Here is a 23,584-nt window from a genome sequence, read left to right on the forward strand (position 1 = left end):
TGACTATTTAAGTGGGGCTCTCACCCCAACTGCATGACAAACTTCTTCTTTCTGCATGATGGCAGGCTAGCCTTCTGGAAAAAAGCCAAGATAAGGAACAGAGGCTCCTGGAGATGCCGGGGATTGAACCCGGGACCTCATACATGCGAAGCATGCGCTCTACCACTGAGCTACATCCCCACTTTTGCCCTCGAGCTGTTTGATGGATGCAAGGAATCCCTGAAACCCAGGGACTGCAAAGTCTCGATCATAATCAATGGAAGGTATTGTTTGAATAAAAGTGAAATATATGGAAATCGAAGCAAAAAATCCTTCGAGCCGGATTTGAACCAGCGACCTAAGGATGTCTGACTTTATGCTACAGTCCTCCGCTCTACCAACTGAGCTATCGAAGGAGTGGCTGAAGTATCTTTCAGCGCTGTAATTATCTCTCGCTCAAGAAAGGTTGTGGGGGTGGGGATCAGGAGCAGATAGATGAAAATCATGAACATTACCTGCAGCTCCCTCTCAAAGTCACCAGTTCTTAGAGCACACTGTAAGGTACGTCTTATCACCCCAAAGGAGGATTTCAGACCAAAGTTCATGTTCTGTCTTGGCTTGGGGATAAGCAGGGGTGCTCCAAATTTCAATTTTACAGAAAGGAAAGGAACTTTGATACAAAGACCTTGGGCAGCATTGGTGGCAAATGGATGGCTGCGCGGAACCATGAAAGAAATGACAGAAAGTTATGGGAGTCATTACTACGCACCCAGCATCAAGAACGTGCATTTTGGATGCATTTTCAAAAGGAAAGAGAACGGAAAAATCTGTAGATTGAAGGTGATTGAGATAAACAAAATATTCCGTTTTTCTAAAAGCTACTGTAAAGAGTCTCTGGTTTAGAAGAAGAACCCTTACCAATGATCAAGAGAGATGCGACAGATTTCTATCATCAAAGCATTATGGTTGTCAAGATGAATCATCACTTTGATGTCTTCAACAAGTAGGATTCTTTTGATCTATAATCATCAAAAATGAGATAGCCCCATTTCATGGGATTTTTCAAGGCAAACGTCTGACAGATTAAGCGGGGTCCTCATCCCGGTTGGAGGACATATCTCTTCCTTCATCATGATGCCAGCCTAGCTTTCGGCCCAAAATCCAAGGTAAGCATGGCAAAAGTCTGGAGATGCCGGGGATTGAACCCGGGGCCTCATACATGCAAAGCATGCGCTCTACCACTGAGCTACATCCCCACTTCTGCAAGGTTTGACTGTATGATTGGAAACCCTGCATTGAACCGACGGCCACATCACCCCATTCGACTCTGCAGTATACAATGTCAGTCAGGAAAATCCTTCAGCCTTGTACCTGGATGATCTTCATGGTCTTATGTACAGATGCCTATATACAGCCTTCTTAGCGCAGTAGGCAGCGCGTCAGTCTCATAATCTGAAGGTCCTGAGTTCGATCCTCAGAGAGGGCATTTATTTCCTTCTTTTGGAATGCAAAATTCTCCGATTTTCTTGAAATGCGCAAACTATGCCTAGTTCAAAGATTTTTCCAAAGCAAATGTCTGACTATTTAAGTGGGGCTCTCACCCCAACTGCATGACAAACTTCTTCTTTCTGCATGATGGCAGGCTAGCCTTCTGGAAAAAAGCCAAGATAAGGAACAGAGGCTCCTGGAGATGCCGGGGATTGAACCCGGGACCTCATACATGCGAAGCATGCGCTCTACCACTGAGCTACATCCCCACTTTTGCCCTCGAGCTGTTTGATGGATGCAAGGAATCCCTGAAACCCAGGGACTGCAAAGTCTCGATCATAATCAATGGAAGGTATTGTTTGAATAAAAGTGAAATATATGGAAATCGAAGCAAAAAATCCTTCGAGCCGGATTTGAACCAGCGACCTAAGGATGTCTGACTTTATGCTACAGTCCTCCGCTCTACCAACTGAGCTATCGAAGGAGTGGCTGAAGTATCTTTCAGCGCTGTAATTATCTCTCGCTCAAGAAAGGTTGTGGGGGTGGGGATCAGGAGCAGATCGATGAAAATCATGAACATTACCTGCAGCTCCCTCTCAAAGTCACCAGTTCTTAGAGCACACTGTAAGGTACGTCTTATCACCCCAAAGGAGGATTTCAGACCAAAGTTCATGTTCTGTCTTGGCTTGGGGATAAGCAGGGGTGCTCCAAATTTCAATTTTACAGAAAGGAAAGGAACTTTGATACAAAGACCTTGGGCAGCATTGGTGGCAAATGGATGGCTGCGCGGAACCATGAAAGAAATGACAGAAAGTTATGGGAGTCATTACTACGCACCCAGCATCAAGAACGTGCATTTTGGATGCATTTTCAAAAGGAAAGAGAACGGAAAAATCTGTAGATTGAAGGTGATTGAGATAAACAAAATATTCCGTTTTTCTAAAAGCTACTGTAAAGAGTCTCTGGTTTAGAAGAAGAACCCTTACCAATGATCAAGAGAGATGCGACAGATTTCTATCATCAAAGCATTATGGTTGTCAAGATGAATCATCACTTTGATGTCTTCAACAAGTAGGATTCTTTTGATCTATAATCATCAAAAATGAGATAGCCCCATTTCATGGGATTTTTCAAGGCAAACGTCTGACAGATTAAGCGGGGTCCTCATCCCGGTTGGAGGACATATCTCTTCCTTCATCATGATGCCAGCCTAGCTTTCGGCCCAAAATCCAAGGTAAGCATGGCAAAAGTCTGGAGATGCCGGGGATTGAACCCGGGGCCTCATACATGCAAAGCATGCGCTCTACCACTGAGCTACATCCCCACTTCTGCAAGGTTTGACTGTATGATTGGAAACCCTGCATTGAACCGACGGCCACATCACCCCATTCGACTCTGCAGTATACAATGTCAGTCTGGAAAATCCTTCAGCCTTGTACCTGGATGATCTTCATGGTCTTATGTACAGATGCCTATATACAGTCTTCTTAGCGCAGTAGGCAGCGCGTCAGTCTCATAATCTGAAGGTCCTGAGTTCGATCCTCAGAGAGGGCATTTATTTCCTTCTTTTGGAATGCAAAATTCTCCGATTTTCTTGAAATGCGCAAACTATGCCTAGTTCAAAGATTTTTCCAAAGCAAATGTCTGACTATTTAAGTGGGGCTCTCACCCCAACTGCATGACAAACTTCTTCTTTCTGCATGATGGCAGGCTAGCCTTCTGGAAAAAAGCCAAGATAAGGAACAGAGGCTCCTGGAGATGCCGGGGATTGAACCCGGGACCTCATACATGCGAAGCATGCGCTCTACCACTGAGCTACATCCCCACTTTTGCCCTCGAGCTGTTTGATGGATGCAAGGAATCCCTGAAACCCAGGGACTGCAAAGTCTCGATCATAATCAATGGAAGGTATTGTTTGAATAAAAGTGAAATATATGGAAATCGAAGCAAAAAATCCTTCGAGCCGGATTTGAACCAGCGACCTAAGGATGTCTGACTTTATGCTACAGTCCTCCGCTCTACCAACTGAGCTATAGAAGGAGTGGCTGAAGTATCTTTCAGCGCTGTAATTATCTCTCGCTCAAGAAAGGTTGTGGGGGTGGGGATCAGGAGCAGATCGATGAAAATCATGAACATTACCTGCAGCTCCCTCTCAAAGTCACCAGTTCTTAGAGCACACTGTAAGGTACGTCTTATCACCCCAAAGGAGGATTTCAGACCAAAGTTCATGTTCTGTCTTGGCTTGGGGATAAGCAGGGGTGCTCCAAATTTCAATTTTACAGAAAGGAAAGGAACTTTGATACAAAGACCTTGGGCAGCATTGGTGGCAAATGGATGGCTGCGCGGAACCATGAAAGAAATGACAGAAAGTTATGGGAGTCATTACTACGCACCCAGCATCAAGAACGTGCATTTTGGATGCATTTTCAAAAGGAAAGAGAACGGAAAAATCTGTAGATTGAAGGTGATTGAGATAAACAAAATATTCCGTTTTTCTAAAAGCTACTGTAAAGAGTCTCTGGTTTAGAAGAAGAACCCTTACCAATGATCAAGAGAGATGCGACAGATTTCTATCATCAAAGCATTATGGTTGTCAAGATGAATCATCACTTTGATGTCTTCAACAAGTAGGATTCTTTTGATCTATAATCATCAAAAATGAGATAGCCCCATTTCATGGGATTTTTCAAGGCAAACGTCTGACAGATTAAGCGGGGTCCTCATCCCGGTTGGAGGACATATCTCTTCCTTCATCATGATGCCAGCCTAGCTTTCGGCCCAAAATCCAAGGTAAGCATGGCAAAAGTCTGGAGATGCCGGGGATTGAACCCGGGGCCTCATACATGCAAAGCATGCGCTCTACCACTGAGCTACATCCCCACTTCTGCAAGGTTTGACTGTATGATTGGAAACCCTGCATTGAACCGACGGCCACATCACCCCATTCGACTCTGCAGTATACAATGTCAGTCAGGAAAATCCTTCAGCCTTGTACCTGGATGATCTTCATGGTCTTATGTACAGATGCCTATATACAGCCTTCTTAGCGCAGTAGGCAGCGCGTCAGTCTCATAATCTGAAGGTCCTGAGTTCGATCCTCAGAGAGGGCATTTATTTCCTTCTTTTGGAATGCAAAATTCTCCGATTTTCTTGAAATGCGCAAACTATGCCTAGTTCAAAGATTTTTCCAAAGCAAATGTCTGACTATTTAAGTGGGGCTCTCACCCCAACTGCATGACAAACTTCTTCTTTCTGCATGATGGCAGGCTAGCCTTCTGGAAAAAAGCCAAGATAAGGAACAGAGGCTCCTGGAGATGCCGGGGATTGAACCCGGGACCTCATACATGCGAAGCATGCGCTCTACCACTGAGCTACATCCCCACTTTTGCACTCGAGCTGTTTGATGGATGCAAGGAATCCCTGAAACCCAGGGACTGCAAAGTCTCGATCATAATCAATGGAAGGTATTGTTTGAATAAAAGTGAAAGATATGGAAATCGAAGCAAAAAATCCTTCGAGCCGGATTTGAACCAGCGACCTAAGGATGTCTGACTTTATGCTACAGTCCTCCGCTCTACCAACTGAGCTATCGAAGGAGTGGCTGAAGTATCTTTCAGCGCTGTAATTATCTCTCGCTCAAGAAAGGTTGTGGGGGTGGGGATCAGGAGCAGATCGATGAAAATCATGAACATTACCTGCAGCTCCCTCTCAAAGTCACCAGTTCTTAGAGCACACTGTAAGGTACGTCTTATCACCCCAAAGGAGGATTTCAGACCAAAGTTCATGTTCTGTCTTGGCTTGGGGATAAGCAGGGGTGCTCCAAATTTCAATTTTACAGAAAGGAAAGGAACTTTGATACAAAGACCTTGGGCAGCATTGGTGGCAAATGGATGGCTGCGCGGAACCATGAAAGAAATGACAGAAAGTTATGGGAGTCATTACTACGCACCCAGCATCAAGAACGTGCATTTTGGATGCATTTTCAAAAGGAAAGAGAACGGAAAAATCTGTAGATTGAAGGTGATTGAGATAAACAAAATATTCAGTTTTTCTAAAAGCTACTGTAAAGAGTCTCTGGTTTAGAAGAAGAACCCTTACCAATGATCAAGAGAGATGCGACAGATTTCTATCATCAAAGCATTATGGTTGTCAAGATGAATCATCACTTTGATGTCTTCAACAAGTAGGATTCTTTTGATCTATAATCATCAAAAATGAGATAGCCCCATTTCATGGGATTTTTCAAGGCAAACGTCTGACAGATTAAGCGGGGTCCTCATCCCGGTTGGAGGACATATCTCTTCCTTCATCATGATGCCAGCCTAGCTTTCGGCCCAAAATCCAAGGTAAGCATGGCAAAAGTCTGGAGATGCCGGGGATTGAACCCGGGGCCTCATACATGCAAAGCATGCGCTCTACCACTGAGCTACATCCCCACTTCTGCAAGGTTTGACTGTATGATTGGAAACCCTGCATTGAACCGACGGCCACATCACCCCATTCGACTCTGCAGTATACAATGTCAGTCAGGAAAATCCTTCAGCCTTGTACCTGGATGATCTTCATGGTCTTATGTACAGATGCCTATATACAGCCTTCTTAGCGCAGTAGGCAGCGCGTCAGTCTCATAATCTGAAGGTCCTGAGTTCGATCCTCAGAGAGGGCATTTATTTCCTTCTTTTGGAATGCAAAATTCTCCGATTTTCTTGAAATGCGCAAACTATGCCTAGTTCAAAGATTTTTCCAAAGCAAATGTCTGACTATTTAAGTGGGGCTCTCACCCCAACTGCATGACAAACTTCTTCTTTCTGCATGATGGCAGGCTAGCCTTCTGGAAAAAAGCCAAGATAAGGAACAGAGGCTCCTGGAGATGCCGGGGATTGAACCCGGGACCTCATACATGCGAAGCATGCGCTCTACCACTGAGCTACATCCCCACTTTTGCACTCGAGCTGTTTGATGGATGCAAGGAATCCCTGAAACCCAGGGACTGCAAAGTCTCGATCATAATCAATGGAAGGTATTGTTTGAATAAAAGTGAAAGATATGGAAATCGAAGCAAAAAATCCTTCGAGCCGGATTTGAACCAGCGACCTAAGGATGTCTGACTTTATGCTACAGTCCTCCGCTCTACCAACTGAGCTATCGAAGGAGTGGCTGAAGTATCTTTCAGCGCTGTAATTATCTCTCGCTCAAGAAAGGTTGTGGGGGTGGGGATCAGGAGCAGATCGATGAAAATCATGAACATTACCTGCAGCTCCCTCTCAAAGTCACCAGTTCTTAGAGCACACTGTAAGGTACGTCTTATCACCCCAAAGGAGGATTTCAGACCAAAGTTCATGTTCTGTCTTGGCTTGGGGATAAGCAGGGGTGCTCCAAATTTCAATTTTACAGAAAGGAAAGGAACTTTGATACAAAGACCTTGGGCAGCATTGGTGGCAAATGGATGGCTGCGCGGAACCATGAAAGAAATGACAGAAAGTTATGGGAGTCATTACTACGCACCCAGCATCAAGAACGTGCATTTTGGATGCATTTTCAAAAGGAAAGAGAACGGAAAAATCTGTAGATTGAAGGTGATTGAGATAAACAAAATATTCAGTTTTTCTAAAAGCTACTGTAAAGAGTCTCTGGTTTAGAAGAAGAACCCTTACCAATGATCAAGAGAGATGCGACAGATTTCTATCATCAAAGCATTATGGTTGTCAAGATGAATCATCACTTTGATGTCTTCAACAAGTAGGATTCTTTTGATCTATAATCATCAAAAATGAGATAGCCCCATTTCATGGGATTTTTCAAGGCAAACGTCTGACAGATTAAGCGGGGTCCTCATCCCGGTTGGAGGACATATCTCTTCCTTCATCATGATGCCAGCCTAGCTTTCGGCCCAAAATCCAAGGTAAGCATGGCAAAAGTCTGGAGATGCCGGGGATTGAACCCGGGGCCTCATACATGCAAAGCATGCGCTCTACCACTGAGCTACATCCCCACTTCTGCAAGGTTTGACTGTATGATTGGAAACCCTGCATTGAACCGACGGCCACATCACCCCATTCGACTCTGCAGTATACAATGTCAGTCAGGAAAATCCTTCAGCCTTGTACCTGGATGATCTTCATGGTCTTATGTACAGATGCCTATATACAGCCTTCTTAGCGCAGTAGGCAGCGCGTCAGTCTCATAATCTGAAGGTCCTGAGTTCGATCCTCAGAGAGGGCATTTATTTCCTTCTTTTGGAATGCAAAATTCTCCGATTTTCTTGAAATGCGCAAACTATGCCTAGTTCAAAGATTTTTCCAAAGCAAATGTCTGACTATTTAAGTGGGGCTCTCACCCCAACTGCATGACAAACTTCTTCTTTCTGCATGATGGCAGGCTAGCCTTCTGGAAAAAAGCCAAGATAAGGAACAGAGGCTCCTGGAGATGCCGGGGATTGAACCCGGGACCTCATACATGCGAAGCATGCGCTCTACCACTGAGCTACATCCCCACTTTTGCACTCGAGCTGTTTGATGGATGCAAGGAATCCCTGAAACCCAGGGACTGCAAAGTCTCGATCATAATCAATGGAAGGTATTGTTTGAATAAAAGTGAAAGATATGGAAATCGAAGCAAAAAATCCTTCGAGCCGGATTTGAACCAGCGACCTAAGGATGTCTGACTTTATGCTACAGTCCTCCGCTCTACCAACTGAGCTATCGAAGGAGTGGCTGAAGTATCTTTCAGCGCTGTAATTATCTCTCGCTCAAGAAAGGTTGTGGGGGTGGGGATCAGGAGCAGATCGATGAAAATCATGAACATTACCTGCAGCTCCCTCTCAAAGTCACCAGTTCTTAGAGCACACTGTAAGGTACGTCTTATCACCCCAAAGGAGGATTTCAGACCAAAGTTCATGTTCTGTCTTGGCTTGGGGATAAGCAGGGGTGCTCCAAATTTCAATTTTACAGAAAGGAAAGGAACTTTGATACAAAGACCTTGGGCAGCATTGGTGGCAAATGGATGGCTGCGCGGAACCATGAAAGAAATGACAGAAAGTTATGGGAGTCATTACTACGCACCCAGCATCAAGAACGTGCATTTTGGATGCATTTTCAAAAGGAAAGAGAACGGAAAAATCTGTAGATTGAAGGTGATTGAGATAAACAAAATATTCAGTTTTTCTAAAAGCTACTGTAAAGAGTCTCTGGTTTAGAAGAAGAACCCTTACCAATGATCAAGAGAGATGCGACAGATTTCTATCATCAAAGCATTATGGTTGTCAAGATGAATCATCACTTTGATGTCTTCAACAAGTAGGATTCTTTTGATCTATAATCATCAAAAATGAGATAGCCCCATTTCATGGGATTTTTCAAGGCAAACGTCTGACAGATTAAGCGGGGTCCTCATCCCGGTTGGAGGACATATCTCTTCCTTCATCATGATGCCAGCCTAGCTTTCGGCCCAAAATCCAAGGTAAGCATGGCAAAAGTCTGGAGATGCCGGGGATTGAACCCGGGGCCTCATACATGCAAAGCATGCGCTCTACCACTGAGCTACATCCCCACTTCTGCAAGGTTTGACTGTATGATTGGAAACCCTGCATTGAACCGACGGCCACATCACCCCATTCGACTCTGCAGTATACAATGTCAGTCAGGAAAATCCTTCAGCCTTGTACCTGGATGATCTTCATGGTCTTATGTACAGATGCCTATATACAGCCTTCTTAGCGCAGTAGGCAGCGCGTCAGTCTCATAATCTGAAGGTCCTGAGTTCGATCCTCAGAGAGGGCATTTATTTCCTTCTTTTGGAATGCAAAATTCTCCGATTTTCTTGAAATGCGCAAACTATGCCTAGTTCAAAGATTTTTCCAAAGCAAATGTCTGACTATTTAAGTGGGGCTCTCACCCCAACTGCATGACAAACTTCTTCTTTCTGCATGATGGCAGGCTAGCCTTCTGGAAAAAAGCCAAGATAAGGAACAGAGGCTCCTGGAGATGCCGGGGATTGAACCCGGGACCTCATATATGCGAAGCATGCGCTCTACCACTGAGCTACATCCCCACTTTTGCCCTCGAGCTGTTTGATGGATGCAAGGAATCCCTGAAACCCAGGGACTGCAAAGTCTCGATCATAATCAATGGAAGGTATTGTTTGAATAAAAGTGAAATATATGGAAATCGAAGCAAAAAATCCTTCGAGCCGGATTTGAACCAGCGACCTAAGGATGTCTGACTTTATGCTACAGTCCTCCGCTCTACCAACTGAGCTATAGAAGGAGTGGCTGAAGTATCTTTCAGCGCTGTAATTATCTCTCGCTCAAGAAAGGTTGTGGGGGTGGGGATCAGGAGCAGATCGATGAAAATCATGAACATTACCTGCAGCTCCCTCTCAAAGTCACCAGTTCTTAGAGCACACTGTAAGGTACGTCTTATCACCCCAAAGGAGGATTTCAGACCAAAGTTCATGTTCTGTCTTGGCTTGGGGATAAGCAGGGGTGCTCCAAATTTCAATTTTACAGAAAGGAAAGGAACTTTGATACAAAGACCTTGGGCAGCATTGGTGGCAAATGGATGGCTGCGCGGAACCATGAAAGAAATGACAGAAAGTTATGGGAGTCATTACTACGCACCCAGCATCAAGAACGTGCATTTTGGATGCATTTTCAAAAGGAAAGAGAACGGAAAAATCTGTAGATTGAAGGTGATTGAGATAAACAAAATATTCAGTTTTTCTAAAAGCTACTGTAAAGAGTCTCTGGTTTAGAAGAAGAACCCTTACCAATGATCAAGAGAGATGCGACAGATTTCTATCATCAAAGCATTATGGTTGTCAAGATGAATCATCACTTTGATGTCTTCAACAAGTAGGATTCTTTTGATCTATAATCATCAAAAATGAGATAGCCCCATTTCATGGGATTTTTCAAGGCAAACGTCTGACAGATTAAGCGGGGTCCTCATCCCGGTTGGAGGACATATCTCTTCCTTCATCATGATGCCAGCCTAGCTTTCGGCCCAAAATCCAAGGTAAGCATGGCAAAAGTCTGGAGATGCCGGGGATTGAACCCGGGGCCTCATACATGCAAAGCATGCGCTCTACCACTGAGCTACATCCCCACTTCTGCAAGGTTTGACTGTATGATTGGAAACCCTGCATTGAACCGACGGCCACATCACCCCATTCGACTCTGCAGTATACAATGTCAGTCAGGAAAATCCTTCAGCCTTGTACCTGGATGATCTTCATGGTCTTATGTACAGATGCCTATATACAGCCTTCTTAGCGCAGTAGGCAGCGCGTCAGTCTCATAATCTGAAGGTCCTGAGTTCGATCCTCAGAGAGGGCATTTATTTCCTTCTTTTGGAATGCAAAATTCTCCGATTTTCTTGAAATGCGCAAACTATGCCTAGTTCAAAGATTTTTCCAAAGCAAATGTCTGACTATTTAAGTGGGGCTCTCACCCCAACTGCATGACAAACTTCTTCTTTCTGCATGATGGCAGGCTAGCCTTCTGGAAAAAAGCCAAGATAAGGAACAGAGGCTCCTGGAGATGCCGGGGATTGAACCCAGGACCTCATACATGCGAAGCATGCGCTCTACCACTGAGCTACATCCCCACTTTTGCACTCGAGCTGTTTGATGGATGCAAGGAATCCCTGAAACCCAGGGACTGCAAAGTCTCGATCATAATCAATGGAAGGTATTGTTTGAATAAAAGTGAAAGATATGGAAATCGAAGCAAAAAATCCTTCGAGCCGGATTTGAACCAGCGACCTAAGGATGTCTGACTTTATGCTACAGTCCTCCGCTCTACCAACTGAGCTATCGAAGGAGTGGCTGAAGTATCTTTCAGCGCTGTAATTATCTCTCGCTCAAGAAAGGTTGTGGGGGTGGGGATCAGGAGCAGATCGATGAAAATCATGAACATTACCTGCAGCTCCCTCTCAAAGTCACCAGTTCTTAGAGCACACTGTAAGGTACGTCTTATCACCCCAAAGGAGGATTTCAGACCAAAGTTCATGTTCTGTCTTGGCTTGGGGATAAGCAGGGGTGCTCCAAATTTCAATTTTACAGAAAGGAAAGGAACTTTGATACAAAGACCTTGGGCAGCATTGGTGGCAAATGGATGGCTGCGCGGAACCATGAAAGAAATGACAGAAAGTTATGGGAGTCATTACTACGCACCCAGCATCAAGAACGTGCATTTTGGATGCATTTTCAAAAGGAAAGAGAACGGAAAAATCTGTAGATTGAAGGTGATTGAGATAAACAAAATATTCAGTTTTTCTAAAAGCTACTGTAAAGAGTCTCTGGTTTAGAAGAAGAACCCTTACCAATGATCAAGAGAGATGCGACAGATTTCTATCATCAAAGCATTATGGTTGTCAAGATGAATCATCACTTTGATGTCTTCAACAAGTAGGATTCTTTTGATCTATAATCATCAAAAATGAGATAGCCCCATTTCATGGGATTTTTCAAGGCAAACGTCTGACAGATTAAGCGGGGTCCTCATCCCGGTTGGAGGACATATCTCTTCCTTCATCATGATGCCAGCCTAGCTTTCGGCCCAAAATCCAAGGTAAGCATGGCAAAAGTCTGGAGATGCCGGGGATTGAACCCGGGGCCTCATACATGCAAAGCATGCGCTCTACCACTGAGCTACATCCCCACTTCTGCAAGGTTTGACTGTATGATTGGAAACCCTGCATTGAACCGACGGCCACATCACCCCATTCGACTCTGCAGTATACAATGTCAGTCAGGAAAATCCTTCAGCCTTGTACCTGGATGATCTTCATGGTCTTATGTACAGATGCCTATATACAGCCTTCTTAGCGCAGTAGGCAGCGCGTCAGTCTCATAATCTGAAGGTCCTGAGTTCGATCCTCAGAGAGGGCATTTATTTCCTTCTTTTGGAATGCAAAATTCTCCGATTTTCTTGAAATGCGCAAACTATGCCTAGTTCAAAGATTTTTCCAAAGCAAATGTCTGACTATTTAAGTGGGGCTCTCACCCCAACTGCATGACAAACTTCTTCTTTCTGCATGATGGCAGGCTAGCCTTCTGGAAAAAAGCCAAGATAAGGAACAGAGGCTCCTGGAGATGCCGGGGATTGAACCCGGGACCTCATACATGCGAAGCATGCGCTCTACCACTGAGCTACATCCCCACTTTTGCACTCGAGCTGTTTGATGGATGCAAGGAATCCCTGAAACCCAGGGACTGCAAAGTCTCGATCATAATCAATGGAAGGTATTGTTTGAATAAAAGTGAAAGATATGGAAATCGAAGCAAAAAATCCTTCGAGCCGGATTTGAACCAGCGACCTAAGGATGTCTGACTTTATGCTACAGTCCTCCGCTCTACCAACTGAGCTATCGAAGGAGTGGCTGAAGTATCTTTCAGCGCTGTAATTATCTCTCGCTCAAGAAAGGTTGTGGGGGTGGGGATCAGGAGCAGATCGATGAAAATCATGAACATTACCTGCAGCTCCCTCTCAAAGTCACCAGTTCTTAGAGCACACTGTAAGGTACGTCTTATCACCCCAAAGGAGGATTTCAGACCAAAGTTCATGTTCTGTCTTGGCTTGGGGATAAGCAGGGGTGCTCCAAATTTCAATTTTACAGAAAGGAAAGGAACTTTGATACAAAGACCTTGGGCAGCATTGGTGGCAAATGGATGGCTGCGCGGAACCATGAAAGAAATGACAGAAAGTTATGGGAGTCATTACTACGCACCCAGCATCAAGAACGTGCATTTTGGATGCATTTTCAAAAGGAAAGAGAACGGAAAAATCTGTAGATTGAAGGTGATTGAGATAAACAAAATATTCAGTTTTTCTAAAAGCTACTGTAAAGAGTCTCTGGTTTAGAAGAAGAACCCTTACCAATGATCAAGAGAGATGCGACAGATTTCTATCATCAAAGCATTATGGTTGTCAAGATGAATCATCACTTTGATGTCTTCAACAAGTAGGATTCTTTTGATCTATAATCATCAAAAATGAGATAGCCCCATTTCATGGGATTTTTCAAGGCAAACGTCTGACAGATTAAGCGGGGTCCTCATCCCGGTTGGAGGACATATCTCTTCCTTCATCATGATGCCAGCCTAGCTTTCGGCCCAAAATCCAAGGTAAGCATGGCAAAAGTCTGGAGATGCCGGGGATTGAACCCGGGGCCTCATACATGCAAAGCATGCGCTCTACCACTGAGCTACATCCCCACTTCTGCAAGGTTTGACTGTATGATTGGAAACCCTGCATTGAACCGACGGCCACATCACCCCATTCGACTCTGCAGTATACAATGTCAGTCAGGAAAATCCTTCAGCCTTGTACCTGGATGATCTTCATGGTCTTATGTACAGATGCCTATATACAGCCTTCTTAGCGCAGTAGGCAGCGCGTCAGTCTCATAATCTGAAGGTCCTGAGTTCGATCCTCAGAGAGGGCATTTATTTCCTTCTTTTGGAATGCAAAATTCTCCGATTTTCTTGAAATGCGCAAACTATGCCTAGTTCAAAGATTTTTCCAAAGCAAATGTCTGACTATTTAAGTGGGGCTCTCACCCCAACTGCATGACAAACTTCTTCTTTCTGCATGATGGCAGGCTAGCCTTCTGGAAAAAAGCCAAGATAAGGAACAGAGGCTCCTGGAGATGCCGGGGATTGAACCCGGGACCTCATACATGCGAAGCATGCGCTCTACCACTGAGCTACATCCCCACTTTTGCACTCGAGCTGTTTGATGGATGCAAGGAATCCCTGAAACCCAGGGACTGCAAAGTCTCGATCATAATCAATGGAAGGTATTGTTTGAATAAAAGTGAAAGATATGGAAATCGAAGCAAAAAATCCTTCGAGCCGGATTTGAACCAGCGACCTAAGGATGTCTGACTTTATGCTACAGTCCTCCGCTCTACCAACTGAGCTATCGAAGGAGTGGCTGAAGTATCTTTCAGCGCTGTAATTATCTCTCGCTCAAGAAAGGTTGTGGGGGTGGGGATCAGGAGCAGATCGATGAAAATCATGAACATTACCTGCAGCTCCCTCTCAAAGTCACCAGTTCTTAGAGCACACTGTAAGGTACGTCTTATCACCCCAAAGGAGGATTTCAGACCAAAGTTCATGTTCTGTCTTGGCTTGGGGATAAGCAGGGGTGCTCCAAATTTCAATTTTACAGAAAGGAAAGGAACTTTGATACAAAGACCTTGGGCAGCATTGGTGGCAAATGGATGGCTGCGCGGAACCATGAAAGAAATGACAGAAAGTTATGGGAGTCATTACTACGCACCCAGCATCAAGAACGTGCATTTTGGATGCATTTTCAAAAGGAAAGAGAACGGAAAAATCTGTAGATTGAAGGTGATTGAGATAAACAAAATATTCAGTTTTTCTAAAAGCTACTGTAAAGAGTCTCTGGTTTAGAAGAAGAACCCTTACCAATGATCAAGAGAGATGCGACAGATTTCTATCATCAAAGCATTATGGTTGTCAAGATGAATCATCACTTTGATGTCTTCAACAAGTAGGATTCTTTTGATCTATAATCATCAAAAATGAGATAGCCCCATTTCATGGGATTTTTCAAGGCAAACGTCTGACAGATTAAGCGGGGTCCTCATCCCGGTTGGAGGACATATCTCTTCCTTCATCATGATGCCAGCCTAGCTTTCGGCCCAAAATCCAAGGTAAGCATGGCAAAAGTCTGGAGATGCCGGGGATTGAACCCGGGGCCTCATACATGCAAAGCATGCGCTCTACCACTGAGCTACATCCCCACTTCTGCAAGGTTTGACTGTATGATTGGAAACCCTGCATTGAACCGACGGCCACATCACCCCATTCGACTCTGCAGTATACAATGTCAGTCAGGAAAATCCTTCAGCCTTGTACCTGGATGATCTTCATGGTCTTATGTACAGATGCCTATATACAGCCTTCTTAGCGCAGTAGGCAGCGCGTCAGTCTCATAATCTGAAGGTCCTGAGTTCGATCCTCAGAGAGGGCATTTATTTCCTTCTTTTGGAATGCAAAATTCTCCGATTTTCTTGAAATGCGCAAACTATGCCTAGTTCAAAGATTTTTCCAAAGCAAATGTCTGACTATTTAAGTGGGGCTCTCACCCCAACTGCATGACAAACTTCTTCTTTCTGCATGATGGCAGGCTAGCCTTCTGGAAAAAAGCCAAGATAAGGAACAGAGGCTCCTGGAGATGCCGGGGATTGAACCCGGGACCTCATACATGCGAAGCATGCGCTCTACCACTGAGCTACATCCCCACTTTTGCCCTCGAGCTGTTTGATGGATGCAAGGAATCCCTGAAACCCAGGGACTGCAAAGTCTCGATCATAATCAATGGAAGGTATTGTTTGAATAAAAGTGAAATATATGGAAATCGAAGCAAAAAATCCTTCGAGCCGGATTTGAACCAGCGACCTAAGGATGTCTGACTTTATGCTACAGTCCTCCGCTCTACCAACTGAGCTATAGAAGGAGTGGCTGAAGTATCTTTCAGCGCTGTAATTATCTCTCGCTCAAGAAAGGTTGTGGGGGTGGGGATCAGGAGCAGATCGATGAAAATCATGAACATTACCTGCAGCTCCCTCTCAAAGTCACCAGTTCTTAGAGCACACTGTAAGGTACGTCTTATCACCCCAAAGGAGGATTTCAGACCAAAGTTCATGTTCTGTCTTGGCTTGGGGATAAGCAGGGGTGCTCCAAATTTCAATTTTACAGAAAGGAAAGGAACTTTGATACAAAGACCTTGGGCAGCATTGGTGGCAAATGGATGGCTGCGCGGAACCATGAAAGAAATGACAGAAAGTTATGGGAGTCATTACTACGCACCCAGCATCAAGAACGTGCATTTTGGATGCATTTTCAAAAGGAAAGAGAACGGAAAAATCTGTAGATTGAAGGTGATTGAGATAAACAAAATATTCAGTTTTTCTAAAAGCTACTGTAAAGAGTCTCTGGTTTAGAAGAAGAACCCTTACCAATGATCAAGAGAGATGCGACAGATTTCTATCATCAAAGCATTATGGTTGTCAAGATGAATCATCACTTTGATGTCTTCAACAAGTAGGATTCTTTTGATCTATAATCATCAAAAATGAGATAGCCCCATTTCATGGGATTTTTCAAGGCAAACGTCTGACAGATTAAGCGGGGTCCTCATCCCGGTTGGAGGACATATCTCTTCCTTCATCATGATGCCAGCCTAGCTTTCGGCCCAAAATCCAAGGTAAGCATGGCAAAAGTCTGGAGATGCCGGGGATTGAACCCGGGGCCTCATACATGCAAAGCATGCGCTCTACCACTGAGCTACATCCCCACTTCTGCAAGGTTTGACTGTATGATTGGAAACCCTGCATTGAACCGACGGCCACATCACCCCATTCGACTCTGCAGTATACAATGTCAGTCAGGAAAATCCTTCAGCCTTGTACCTGGATGATCTTCATGGTCTTATGTACAGATGCCTATATACAGCCTTCTTAGCGCAGTAGGCAGCGCGTCAGTCTCATAATCTGAAGGTCCTGAGTTCGATCCTCAGAGAGGGCATTTATTTCCTTCTTTTGGAATGCAAAATTCTCCGATTTTCTTGAAATGCGCAAACTATGCCTAGTTCAAAGATTTTTCCAAAGCAAATGTCTGACTATTTAAGTGGGGCTCTCACCCCAACTGCATGACAAACTTCTTCTTTCTGCATGATGGCAGGCTAGCCTTCTGGAAAAAAGCCAAGATAAGGAACAGAGGCTCCTGGAGATGCCGGGGATTGAACCCGGGACCTCATACATGCGAAGCATGCGCTCTACCACTGAGCTACATCCCCACTTTTGCACTCGAGCTGTTTGATGGATGCAAGGAATCCCTGAAACCCAGGGACTGCAAAGTCTCGATCATAATCAATGGAAGGTATTGTTTGAATAAAAGTGAAAGATATGGAAATCGAAGCAAAAAATCCTTCGAGCCGGATTTGAACCAGCGACCTAAGGATGTCTGACTTTATGCTACAGTCCTCCGCTCTACCAACTGAGCTATCGAAGGAGTGGCTGAAGTATCTTTCAGCGCTGTAATTATCTCTCGCTCAAGAAAGGTTGTGGGGGTGGGGATCAGGAGCAGATCGATGAAAATCATGAACATTACCTGCAGCTCCCTCTCAAAGTCACCAGTTCTTAGAGCACACTGTAAGGTACGTCTTATCACCCCAAAGGAGGATTTCAGACCAAAGTTCATGTTCTGTCTTGGCTTGGGGATAAGCAGGGGTGCTCCAAATTTCAATTTTACAGAAAGGAAAGGAACTTTGATACAAAGACCTTGGGCAGCATTGGTGGCAAATGGATGGCTGCGCGGAACCATGAAAGAAATGACAGAAAGTTATGGGAGTCATTACTACGCACCCAGCATCAAGAACGTGCATTTTGGATGCATTTTCAAAAGGAAAGAGAACGGAAAAATCTGTAGATTGAAGGTGATTGAGATAAACAAAATATTCAGTTTTTCTAAAAGCTACTGTAAAGAGTCTCTGGTTTAGAAGAAGAACCCTTACCAATGATCAAGAGAGATGCGACAGATTTCTATCATCAAAGCATTATGGTTGTCAAGATGAATCATCACTTTGATGTCTTCAACAAGTAGGATTCTTTTGATCTATAATCATCAAAAATGAGATAGCCCCATTTCATGGGATTTTTCAAGGCAAACGTCTGACAGATTAAGCGGGGTCCTCATCCCGGTTGGAGGACATATCTCTTCCTTCATCATGATGCCAGCCTAGCTTTCGGCCCAAAATCCAAGGTAAGCATGGCAAAAGTCTGGAGATGCCGGGGATTGAACCCGGGGCCTCATACATGCAAAGCATGCGCTCTACCACTGAGCTACATCCCCACTTCTGCAAGGTTTGACTGTATGATTGGAAACCCTGCATTGAACCGACGGCCACATCACCCCATTCGACTCTGCAGTATACAATGTCAGTCAGGAAAATCCTTCAGCCTTGTACCTGGATGATCTTCATGGTCTTATGTACAGATGCCTATATACAGCCTTCTTAGCGCAGTAGGCAGCGCGTCAGTCTCATAATCTGAAGGTCCTGAGTTCGATCCTCAGAGAGGGCATTTATTTCCTTCTTTTGGAATGCAAAATTCTCCGATTTTCTTGAAATGCGCAAACTATGCCTAGTTCAAAGATTTTTCCAAAGCAAATGTCTGACTATTTAAGTGGGGCTCTCACCCCAACTGCATGACAAACTTCTTCTTTCTGCATGATGGCAGGCTAGCCTTCTGGAAAAAAGCCAAGATAAGGAACAGAGGCTCCTGGAGATGCCGGGGATTGAACCCGGGACCTCATACATGCGAAGCATGCGCTCTACCACTGAGCTACATCCCCACTTTTGCACTCGAGCTGTTTGATGGATGCAAGGAATCCCTGAAACCCAGGGACTGCAAAGTCTCGATCATAATCAATGGAAGGTATTGTTTGAATAAAAGTGAAAGATATGGAAATCGAAGCAAAAAATCCTTCGAGCCGGATTTGAACCAGCGACCTAAGGATGTCTGACTTTATGCTACAGTCCTCCGCTCTACCAACTGAGCTATCGAAGGAGTGGCTGAAGTATCTTTCAGCGCTGTAATTATCTCTCGCTCAAGAAAGGTTGTGGGGGTGGGGATCAGGAGCAGATCGATGAAAATCATGAACATTACCTGCAGCTCCCTCTCAAAGTCACCAGTTCTTAGAGCACACTGTAAGGTACGTCTTATCACCCCAAAGGAGGATTTCAGACCAAAGTTCATGTTCTGTCTTGGCTTGGGGATAAGCAGGGGTGCTCCAAATTTCAATTTTACAGAAAGGAAAGGAACTTTGATACAAAGACCTTGGGCAGCATTGGTGGCAAATGGATGGCTGCGCGGAACCATGAAAGAAATGACAGAAAGTTATGGGAGTCATTACTACGCACCCAGCATCAAGAACGTGCATTTTGGATGCATTTTCAAAAGGAAAGAGAACGGAAAAATCTGTAGATTGAAGGTGATTGAGATAAACAAAATATTCAGTTTTTCTAAAAGCTACTGTAAAGAGTCTCTGGTTTAGAAGAAGAACCCTTACCAATGATCAAGAGAGATGCGACAGATTTCTATCATCAAAGCATTATGGTTGTCAAGATGAATCATCACTTTGATGTCTTCAACAAGTAGGATTCTTTTGATCTATAATCATCAAAAATGAGATAGCCCCATTTCATGGGATTTTTCAAGGCAAACGTCTGACAGATTAAGCGGGGTCCTCATCCCGGTTGGAGGACATATCTCTTCCTTCATCATGATGCCAGCCTAGCTTTCGGCCCAAAATCCAAGGTAAGCATGGCAAAAGTCTGGAGATGCCGGGGATTGAACCCGGGGCCTCATACATGCAAAGCATGCGCTCTACCACTGAGCTACATCCCCACTTCTGCAAGGTTTGACTGTATGATTGGAAACCCTGCATTGAACCGACGGCCACATCACCCCATTCGACTCTGCAGTATACAATGTCAGTCAGGAAAATCCTTCAGCCTTGTACCTGGATGATCTTCATGGTCTTATGTACAGATGCCTATATACAGCCTTCTTAGCGCAGTAGGCAGCGCGTCAGTCTCATAATCTGAAGGTCCTGAGTTCGATCCTCAGAGAGGGCATTTATTTCCTTCTTTTGGAATGCAAAATTCTCCGATTTTCTTGAAATGCGCAAACTATGCCTAGTTCAAAGATTTTTCCAAAGCAAATGTCTGACTATTTAAGTGGGGCTCTCACCCCAACTGCATGACAAACTTCTTCTTTCTGCATGATGGCAGGCTAGCCTTCTGGAAAAAAGCCAAGATAAGGAACAGAGGCTCCTGGAGATGCCGGGGATTGAACCCGGGACCTCATACATGCGAAGCATGCGCTCTACCACTGAGCTACATCCCCACTTTTGCACTCGAGCTGTTTGATGGATGCAAGGAATCCCTGAAACCCAGGGACTGCAAAGTCTCGATCATAATCAATGGAAGGTATTGTTTGAATAAAAGTGAAAGATATGGAAATCGAAGCAAAAAATCCTTCGAGCCGGATTTGAACCAGCGACCTAAGGATGTCTGACTTTATGCTACAGTCCTCCGCTCTACCAACTGAGCTATCGAAGGAGTGGCTGAAGTATCTTTCAGCGCTGTAATTATCTCTCGCTCAAGAAAGGTTGTGGGGGTGGGGATCAGGAGCAGATCGATGAAAATCATGAACATTACCTGCAGCTCCCTCTCAAAGTCACCAGTTCTTAGAGCACACTGTAAGGTACGTCTTATCACCCCAAAGGAGGATTTCAGACCAAAGTTCATGTTCTGTCTTGGCTTGGGGATAAGCAGGGGTGCTCCAAATTTCAATTTTACAGAAAGGAAAGGAACTTTGATACAAAGACCTTGGGCAGCATTGGTGGCAAATGGATGGCTGCGCGGAACCATGAAAGAAATGACAGAAAGTTATGGGAGTCATTACTACGCACCCAGCATCAAGAACGTGCATTTTGGATGCATTTTCAAAAGGAAAGAGAACGGAAAAATCTGTAGATTGAAGGTGATTGAGATAAACAAAATATTCAGTTTTTCTAAAAGCTACTGTAAAGAGTCTCTGGTTTAGAAGAAGAACCCTTACCAATGATCAAGAGAGATGCGACAGATTTCTATCATCAAAGCATTATGGTTGTCAAGATGAATCATCACTTTGATGTCTTCAACAAGTAGGATTCTTTTGATCTATAATCATCAAAAATGAGATAGCCCCATTTCATGGGATTTTTCAAGGCAAACGTCTGACAGATTAAGCGGGGTCCTCATCCCGGTTGGAGGACATATCTCTTCCTTCATCATGATGCCAGCCTAGCTTTCGGCCCAAAATCCAAGGTAAGCATGGCAAAAGTCTGGAGATGCCGGGGATTGAACCCGGGGCCTCATACATGCAAAGCATGCGCTCTACCACTGAGCTACATCCCCACTTCTGCAAGGTTTGACTGTATGATTGGAAACCCTGCATTGAACCGACGGCCACATCACCCCATTCGACTCTGCAGTATACAATGTCAGTCTGGAAAATCCTTCAGCCTTGTACCTGGATGATCTTCATGGTCTTATGTACAGATGCCTATATACAGTCTTCTTAGCGCAGTAGGCAGCGCGTCAGTCTCATAATCTGAAGGTCCTGAGTTCGATCCTCAGAGAGGGCATTTATTTCCTTCTTTTGGAATGCAAAATTCTCCGATTTTCTTGAAATGCGCAAACTATGCCTAGTTCAAAGATTTTTCCAAAGCAAATGTCTGACTATTTAAGTGGGGCTCTCACCCCAACTGCATGACAAACTTCTTCTTTCTGCATGATGGCAGGCTAGCCTTCTGGAAAAAAGCCAAGATAAGGAACAGAGGCTCCTGGAGATGCCGGGGATTGAACCCGGGACCTCATACATGCGAAGCATGCGCTCTACCACTGAGCTACATCCCCACTTTTGCCCTCGAGCTGTTTGATGGATGCAAGGAATCCCTGAAACCCAGGGACTGCAAAGTCTCGATCATAATCAATGGAAGGTATTGTTTGAATAAAAGTGAAATATATGGAAATCGAAGCAAAAAATCCTTCGAGCCGGATTTGAACCAGCGACCTAAGGATGTCTGACTTTATGCTACAGTCCTCCGCTCTACCAACTGAGCTATCGAAGGAGTGGCTGAAGTATCTTTCAGCGCTGTAATTATCTCTCGCTCAAGAAAGGTTGTGGGGGTGGGGATCAGGAGCAGATCGATGAAAATCATGAACATTACCTGCAGCTCCCTCTCAAAGTCACCAGTTCTTAGAGCACACTGTAAGGTACGTCTTATCACCCCAAAGGAGGATTTCAGACCAAAGTTCATGTTCTGTCTTGGCTTGGGGATAAGCAGGGGTGCTCCAAATTTCAATTTTACAGAAAGGAAAGGAACTTTGATACAAAGACCTTGGGCAGCATTGGTGGCAAATGGATGGCTGCGCGGAACCATGAAAGAAATGACAGAAAGTTATGGGAGTCATTACTACGCACCCAGCATCAAGAACGTGCATTTTGGATGCATTTTCAAAAGGAAAGAGAACGGAAAAATCTGTAGATTGAAGGTGATTGAGATAAACAAAATATTCCGTTTTTCTAAAAGCTACTGTAAAGAGTCTCTGGTTTAGAAGAAGAACCCTTACCAATGATCAAGAGAGATGCGACAGATTTCTATCATCAAAGCATTATGGTTGTCAAGATGAATCATCACTTTGATGTCTTCAACAAGTAGGATTCTTTTGATCTATAATCATCAAAAATGAGATAGCCCCATTTCATGGGATTTTTCAAGGCAAACGTCTGACAGATTAAGCGGGGTCCTCATCCCGGTTGGAGGACATATCTCTTCCTTCATCATGATGCCAGCCTAGCTTTCGGCCCAAAATCCAAGGTAAGCATGGCAAAAGTCTGGAGATGCCGGGGATTGAACCCGGGGCCTCATACATGCAAAGCATGCGCTCTACCACTGAGCTACATCCCCACTTCTGCAAGGTTTGACTGTATGATTGGAAACCCTGCATTGAACCGACGGCCACATCACCCCATTCGACTCTGCAGTATACAATGTCAGTCAGGAAAATCCTTCAGCCTTGTACCTGGATGATCTTCATGGTCTTATGTACAGATGCCTATATACAGCCTTCTTAGCGCAGTAGGCAGCGCGTCAGTCTCATAATCTGAAGGTCCTGAGTTCGATCCTCAGAGAGGGCATTTATTTCCTTCTTTTGGAATGCAAAATTCTCCGATTTTCTTGAAATGCGCAAACTATGCCTAGTTCAAAGATTTTTCCAAAGCAAATGTCTGACTATTTAAGTGGGGCTCTCACCCCAACTGCATGACAAACTTCTTCTTTCTGCATGATGGCAGGCTAGCCTTCTGGAAAAAAGCCAAGATAAGGAACAGAGGCTCCTGGAGATGCCGGGGATTGAACCCGGGACCTCATACATGCGAAGCATGCGCTCTACCACTGAGCTACATCCCCACTTTTGCCCTCGAGCTGTTTGATGGATGCAAGGAATCCCTGAAACCCAGGGACTGCAAAGTCT

At 44.5% G+C, this 23,584-nt stretch overlaps 54 non-coding genes across 54 annotated transcripts; 13 read left to right on the forward strand and 41 right to left on the reverse strand.

The window, feature by feature from the left end:
* Positions 1-108: 108 nt before the first annotated feature.
* On the reverse strand, positions 109-180 carry TRNAA-CGC (transfer RNA alanine (anticodon CGC)). Its single transcript has one exon. It is a non-coding gene; the product is annotated as a tRNA-Ala (tRNA).
* A 129-nt stretch (positions 181-309) lies between these two features.
* TRNAY-GUA (transfer RNA tyrosine (anticodon GUA)) lies at positions 310-395 on the reverse strand. Its single transcript is given in 2 exon segments — positions 310-345; positions 359-395. It is a non-coding gene; the product is annotated as a tRNA-Tyr (tRNA).
* A 768-nt stretch (positions 396-1,163) lies between these two features.
* Positions 1,164-1,235, reverse strand: TRNAA-UGC (transfer RNA alanine (anticodon UGC)). The gene has a single exon. It is a non-coding gene; the product is annotated as a tRNA-Ala (tRNA).
* Positions 1,236-1,392: 157 nt separating this feature from the next.
* On the forward strand, positions 1,393-1,465 carry TRNAM-CAU (transfer RNA methionine (anticodon CAU)). Its single transcript has one exon. It is a non-coding gene; the product is annotated as a tRNA-Met (tRNA).
* A 199-nt stretch (positions 1,466-1,664) lies between these two features.
* TRNAA-CGC (transfer RNA alanine (anticodon CGC)) lies at positions 1,665-1,736 on the reverse strand. Its single transcript has one exon. It is a non-coding gene; the product is annotated as a tRNA-Ala (tRNA).
* A 129-nt stretch (positions 1,737-1,865) lies between these two features.
* TRNAY-GUA (transfer RNA tyrosine (anticodon GUA)) lies at positions 1,866-1,951 on the reverse strand. Its single transcript is given in 2 exon segments — positions 1,866-1,901; positions 1,915-1,951. It is a non-coding gene; the product is annotated as a tRNA-Tyr (tRNA).
* Positions 1,952-2,719: 768 nt separating this feature from the next.
* Positions 2,720-2,791, reverse strand: TRNAA-UGC (transfer RNA alanine (anticodon UGC)). Its single transcript has one exon. It is a non-coding gene; the product is annotated as a tRNA-Ala (tRNA).
* Positions 2,792-3,220: 429 nt separating this feature from the next.
* Positions 3,221-3,292, reverse strand: TRNAA-CGC (transfer RNA alanine (anticodon CGC)). Its single transcript has one exon. It is a non-coding gene; the product is annotated as a tRNA-Ala (tRNA).
* Positions 3,293-4,275: 983 nt separating this feature from the next.
* TRNAA-UGC (transfer RNA alanine (anticodon UGC)) lies at positions 4,276-4,347 on the reverse strand. The gene has a single exon. It is a non-coding gene; the product is annotated as a tRNA-Ala (tRNA).
* Positions 4,348-4,504: 157 nt separating this feature from the next.
* TRNAM-CAU (transfer RNA methionine (anticodon CAU)) lies at positions 4,505-4,577 on the forward strand. Its single transcript has one exon. It is a non-coding gene; the product is annotated as a tRNA-Met (tRNA).
* A 199-nt stretch (positions 4,578-4,776) lies between these two features.
* On the reverse strand, positions 4,777-4,848 carry TRNAA-CGC (transfer RNA alanine (anticodon CGC)). Its single transcript has one exon. It is a non-coding gene; the product is annotated as a tRNA-Ala (tRNA).
* Positions 4,849-4,977: 129 nt separating this feature from the next.
* On the reverse strand, positions 4,978-5,063 carry TRNAY-GUA (transfer RNA tyrosine (anticodon GUA)). Its single transcript is given in 2 exon segments — positions 4,978-5,013; positions 5,027-5,063. It is a non-coding gene; the product is annotated as a tRNA-Tyr (tRNA).
* A 768-nt stretch (positions 5,064-5,831) lies between these two features.
* On the reverse strand, positions 5,832-5,903 carry TRNAA-UGC (transfer RNA alanine (anticodon UGC)). The gene has a single exon. It is a non-coding gene; the product is annotated as a tRNA-Ala (tRNA).
* A 157-nt stretch (positions 5,904-6,060) lies between these two features.
* TRNAM-CAU (transfer RNA methionine (anticodon CAU)) lies at positions 6,061-6,133 on the forward strand. Its single transcript has one exon. It is a non-coding gene; the product is annotated as a tRNA-Met (tRNA).
* Positions 6,134-6,332: 199 nt separating this feature from the next.
* TRNAA-CGC (transfer RNA alanine (anticodon CGC)) lies at positions 6,333-6,404 on the reverse strand. Its single transcript has one exon. It is a non-coding gene; the product is annotated as a tRNA-Ala (tRNA).
* Positions 6,405-6,533: 129 nt separating this feature from the next.
* TRNAY-GUA (transfer RNA tyrosine (anticodon GUA)) lies at positions 6,534-6,619 on the reverse strand. The gene is given in 2 exon segments: positions 6,534-6,569; positions 6,583-6,619. It is a non-coding gene; the product is annotated as a tRNA-Tyr (tRNA).
* A 768-nt stretch (positions 6,620-7,387) lies between these two features.
* Positions 7,388-7,459, reverse strand: TRNAA-UGC (transfer RNA alanine (anticodon UGC)). Its single transcript has one exon. It is a non-coding gene; the product is annotated as a tRNA-Ala (tRNA).
* A 157-nt stretch (positions 7,460-7,616) lies between these two features.
* On the forward strand, positions 7,617-7,689 carry TRNAM-CAU (transfer RNA methionine (anticodon CAU)). Its single transcript has one exon. It is a non-coding gene; the product is annotated as a tRNA-Met (tRNA).
* Positions 7,690-7,888: 199 nt separating this feature from the next.
* On the reverse strand, positions 7,889-7,960 carry TRNAA-CGC (transfer RNA alanine (anticodon CGC)). Its single transcript has one exon. It is a non-coding gene; the product is annotated as a tRNA-Ala (tRNA).
* Positions 7,961-8,089: 129 nt separating this feature from the next.
* TRNAY-GUA (transfer RNA tyrosine (anticodon GUA)) lies at positions 8,090-8,175 on the reverse strand. Its single transcript is given in 2 exon segments — positions 8,090-8,125; positions 8,139-8,175. It is a non-coding gene; the product is annotated as a tRNA-Tyr (tRNA).
* A 768-nt stretch (positions 8,176-8,943) lies between these two features.
* Positions 8,944-9,015, reverse strand: TRNAA-UGC (transfer RNA alanine (anticodon UGC)). Its single transcript has one exon. It is a non-coding gene; the product is annotated as a tRNA-Ala (tRNA).
* A 157-nt stretch (positions 9,016-9,172) lies between these two features.
* Positions 9,173-9,245, forward strand: TRNAM-CAU (transfer RNA methionine (anticodon CAU)). The gene has a single exon. It is a non-coding gene; the product is annotated as a tRNA-Met (tRNA).
* A 1,254-nt stretch (positions 9,246-10,499) lies between these two features.
* Positions 10,500-10,571, reverse strand: TRNAA-UGC (transfer RNA alanine (anticodon UGC)). The gene has a single exon. It is a non-coding gene; the product is annotated as a tRNA-Ala (tRNA).
* Positions 10,572-10,728: 157 nt separating this feature from the next.
* Positions 10,729-10,801, forward strand: TRNAM-CAU (transfer RNA methionine (anticodon CAU)). The gene has a single exon. It is a non-coding gene; the product is annotated as a tRNA-Met (tRNA).
* A 400-nt stretch (positions 10,802-11,201) lies between these two features.
* On the reverse strand, positions 11,202-11,287 carry TRNAY-GUA (transfer RNA tyrosine (anticodon GUA)). The gene is given in 2 exon segments: positions 11,202-11,237; positions 11,251-11,287. It is a non-coding gene; the product is annotated as a tRNA-Tyr (tRNA).
* Positions 11,288-12,055: 768 nt separating this feature from the next.
* TRNAA-UGC (transfer RNA alanine (anticodon UGC)) lies at positions 12,056-12,127 on the reverse strand. Its single transcript has one exon. It is a non-coding gene; the product is annotated as a tRNA-Ala (tRNA).
* A 157-nt stretch (positions 12,128-12,284) lies between these two features.
* On the forward strand, positions 12,285-12,357 carry TRNAM-CAU (transfer RNA methionine (anticodon CAU)). The gene has a single exon. It is a non-coding gene; the product is annotated as a tRNA-Met (tRNA).
* Positions 12,358-12,556: 199 nt separating this feature from the next.
* On the reverse strand, positions 12,557-12,628 carry TRNAA-CGC (transfer RNA alanine (anticodon CGC)). Its single transcript has one exon. It is a non-coding gene; the product is annotated as a tRNA-Ala (tRNA).
* Positions 12,629-12,757: 129 nt separating this feature from the next.
* On the reverse strand, positions 12,758-12,843 carry TRNAY-GUA (transfer RNA tyrosine (anticodon GUA)). Its single transcript is given in 2 exon segments — positions 12,758-12,793; positions 12,807-12,843. It is a non-coding gene; the product is annotated as a tRNA-Tyr (tRNA).
* Positions 12,844-13,611: 768 nt separating this feature from the next.
* On the reverse strand, positions 13,612-13,683 carry TRNAA-UGC (transfer RNA alanine (anticodon UGC)). The gene has a single exon. It is a non-coding gene; the product is annotated as a tRNA-Ala (tRNA).
* A 157-nt stretch (positions 13,684-13,840) lies between these two features.
* Positions 13,841-13,913, forward strand: TRNAM-CAU (transfer RNA methionine (anticodon CAU)). Its single transcript has one exon. It is a non-coding gene; the product is annotated as a tRNA-Met (tRNA).
* Positions 13,914-14,112: 199 nt separating this feature from the next.
* TRNAA-CGC (transfer RNA alanine (anticodon CGC)) lies at positions 14,113-14,184 on the reverse strand. The gene has a single exon. It is a non-coding gene; the product is annotated as a tRNA-Ala (tRNA).
* Positions 14,185-14,313: 129 nt separating this feature from the next.
* Positions 14,314-14,399, reverse strand: TRNAY-GUA (transfer RNA tyrosine (anticodon GUA)). Its single transcript is given in 2 exon segments — positions 14,314-14,349; positions 14,363-14,399. It is a non-coding gene; the product is annotated as a tRNA-Tyr (tRNA).
* Positions 14,400-15,167: 768 nt separating this feature from the next.
* On the reverse strand, positions 15,168-15,239 carry TRNAA-UGC (transfer RNA alanine (anticodon UGC)). Its single transcript has one exon. It is a non-coding gene; the product is annotated as a tRNA-Ala (tRNA).
* Positions 15,240-15,396: 157 nt separating this feature from the next.
* Positions 15,397-15,469, forward strand: TRNAM-CAU (transfer RNA methionine (anticodon CAU)). Its single transcript has one exon. It is a non-coding gene; the product is annotated as a tRNA-Met (tRNA).
* Positions 15,470-15,668: 199 nt separating this feature from the next.
* Positions 15,669-15,740, reverse strand: TRNAA-CGC (transfer RNA alanine (anticodon CGC)). Its single transcript has one exon. It is a non-coding gene; the product is annotated as a tRNA-Ala (tRNA).
* Positions 15,741-16,723: 983 nt separating this feature from the next.
* TRNAA-UGC (transfer RNA alanine (anticodon UGC)) lies at positions 16,724-16,795 on the reverse strand. Its single transcript has one exon. It is a non-coding gene; the product is annotated as a tRNA-Ala (tRNA).
* Positions 16,796-16,952: 157 nt separating this feature from the next.
* On the forward strand, positions 16,953-17,025 carry TRNAM-CAU (transfer RNA methionine (anticodon CAU)). The gene has a single exon. It is a non-coding gene; the product is annotated as a tRNA-Met (tRNA).
* Positions 17,026-17,224: 199 nt separating this feature from the next.
* TRNAA-CGC (transfer RNA alanine (anticodon CGC)) lies at positions 17,225-17,296 on the reverse strand. Its single transcript has one exon. It is a non-coding gene; the product is annotated as a tRNA-Ala (tRNA).
* A 129-nt stretch (positions 17,297-17,425) lies between these two features.
* On the reverse strand, positions 17,426-17,511 carry TRNAY-GUA (transfer RNA tyrosine (anticodon GUA)). Its single transcript is given in 2 exon segments — positions 17,426-17,461; positions 17,475-17,511. It is a non-coding gene; the product is annotated as a tRNA-Tyr (tRNA).
* Positions 17,512-18,279: 768 nt separating this feature from the next.
* Positions 18,280-18,351, reverse strand: TRNAA-UGC (transfer RNA alanine (anticodon UGC)). Its single transcript has one exon. It is a non-coding gene; the product is annotated as a tRNA-Ala (tRNA).
* Positions 18,352-18,508: 157 nt separating this feature from the next.
* Positions 18,509-18,581, forward strand: TRNAM-CAU (transfer RNA methionine (anticodon CAU)). The gene has a single exon. It is a non-coding gene; the product is annotated as a tRNA-Met (tRNA).
* Positions 18,582-18,780: 199 nt separating this feature from the next.
* Positions 18,781-18,852, reverse strand: TRNAA-CGC (transfer RNA alanine (anticodon CGC)). The gene has a single exon. It is a non-coding gene; the product is annotated as a tRNA-Ala (tRNA).
* Positions 18,853-18,981: 129 nt separating this feature from the next.
* Positions 18,982-19,067, reverse strand: TRNAY-GUA (transfer RNA tyrosine (anticodon GUA)). Its single transcript is given in 2 exon segments — positions 18,982-19,017; positions 19,031-19,067. It is a non-coding gene; the product is annotated as a tRNA-Tyr (tRNA).
* A 768-nt stretch (positions 19,068-19,835) lies between these two features.
* On the reverse strand, positions 19,836-19,907 carry TRNAA-UGC (transfer RNA alanine (anticodon UGC)). Its single transcript has one exon. It is a non-coding gene; the product is annotated as a tRNA-Ala (tRNA).
* A 157-nt stretch (positions 19,908-20,064) lies between these two features.
* On the forward strand, positions 20,065-20,137 carry TRNAM-CAU (transfer RNA methionine (anticodon CAU)). Its single transcript has one exon. It is a non-coding gene; the product is annotated as a tRNA-Met (tRNA).
* Positions 20,138-20,336: 199 nt separating this feature from the next.
* Positions 20,337-20,408, reverse strand: TRNAA-CGC (transfer RNA alanine (anticodon CGC)). Its single transcript has one exon. It is a non-coding gene; the product is annotated as a tRNA-Ala (tRNA).
* A 129-nt stretch (positions 20,409-20,537) lies between these two features.
* TRNAY-GUA (transfer RNA tyrosine (anticodon GUA)) lies at positions 20,538-20,623 on the reverse strand. The gene is given in 2 exon segments: positions 20,538-20,573; positions 20,587-20,623. It is a non-coding gene; the product is annotated as a tRNA-Tyr (tRNA).
* Positions 20,624-21,391: 768 nt separating this feature from the next.
* On the reverse strand, positions 21,392-21,463 carry TRNAA-UGC (transfer RNA alanine (anticodon UGC)). The gene has a single exon. It is a non-coding gene; the product is annotated as a tRNA-Ala (tRNA).
* Positions 21,464-21,892: 429 nt separating this feature from the next.
* Positions 21,893-21,964, reverse strand: TRNAA-CGC (transfer RNA alanine (anticodon CGC)). Its single transcript has one exon. It is a non-coding gene; the product is annotated as a tRNA-Ala (tRNA).
* A 129-nt stretch (positions 21,965-22,093) lies between these two features.
* Positions 22,094-22,179, reverse strand: TRNAY-GUA (transfer RNA tyrosine (anticodon GUA)). Its single transcript is given in 2 exon segments — positions 22,094-22,129; positions 22,143-22,179. It is a non-coding gene; the product is annotated as a tRNA-Tyr (tRNA).
* A 768-nt stretch (positions 22,180-22,947) lies between these two features.
* TRNAA-UGC (transfer RNA alanine (anticodon UGC)) lies at positions 22,948-23,019 on the reverse strand. Its single transcript has one exon. It is a non-coding gene; the product is annotated as a tRNA-Ala (tRNA).
* A 157-nt stretch (positions 23,020-23,176) lies between these two features.
* Positions 23,177-23,249, forward strand: TRNAM-CAU (transfer RNA methionine (anticodon CAU)). The gene has a single exon. It is a non-coding gene; the product is annotated as a tRNA-Met (tRNA).
* Positions 23,250-23,448: 199 nt separating this feature from the next.
* TRNAA-CGC (transfer RNA alanine (anticodon CGC)) lies at positions 23,449-23,520 on the reverse strand. Its single transcript has one exon. It is a non-coding gene; the product is annotated as a tRNA-Ala (tRNA).
* Between the last annotated feature and the right edge of the window lie 64 nt (positions 23,521-23,584).

This window comes from Triturus cristatus, chromosome 4_1 (genome assembly GCF_964204655.1).
Source record: "Triturus cristatus chromosome 4_1, aTriCri1.1, whole genome shotgun sequence".
NCBI lineage: Eukaryota > Metazoa > Chordata > Amphibia > Caudata > Salamandridae > Triturus > Triturus cristatus.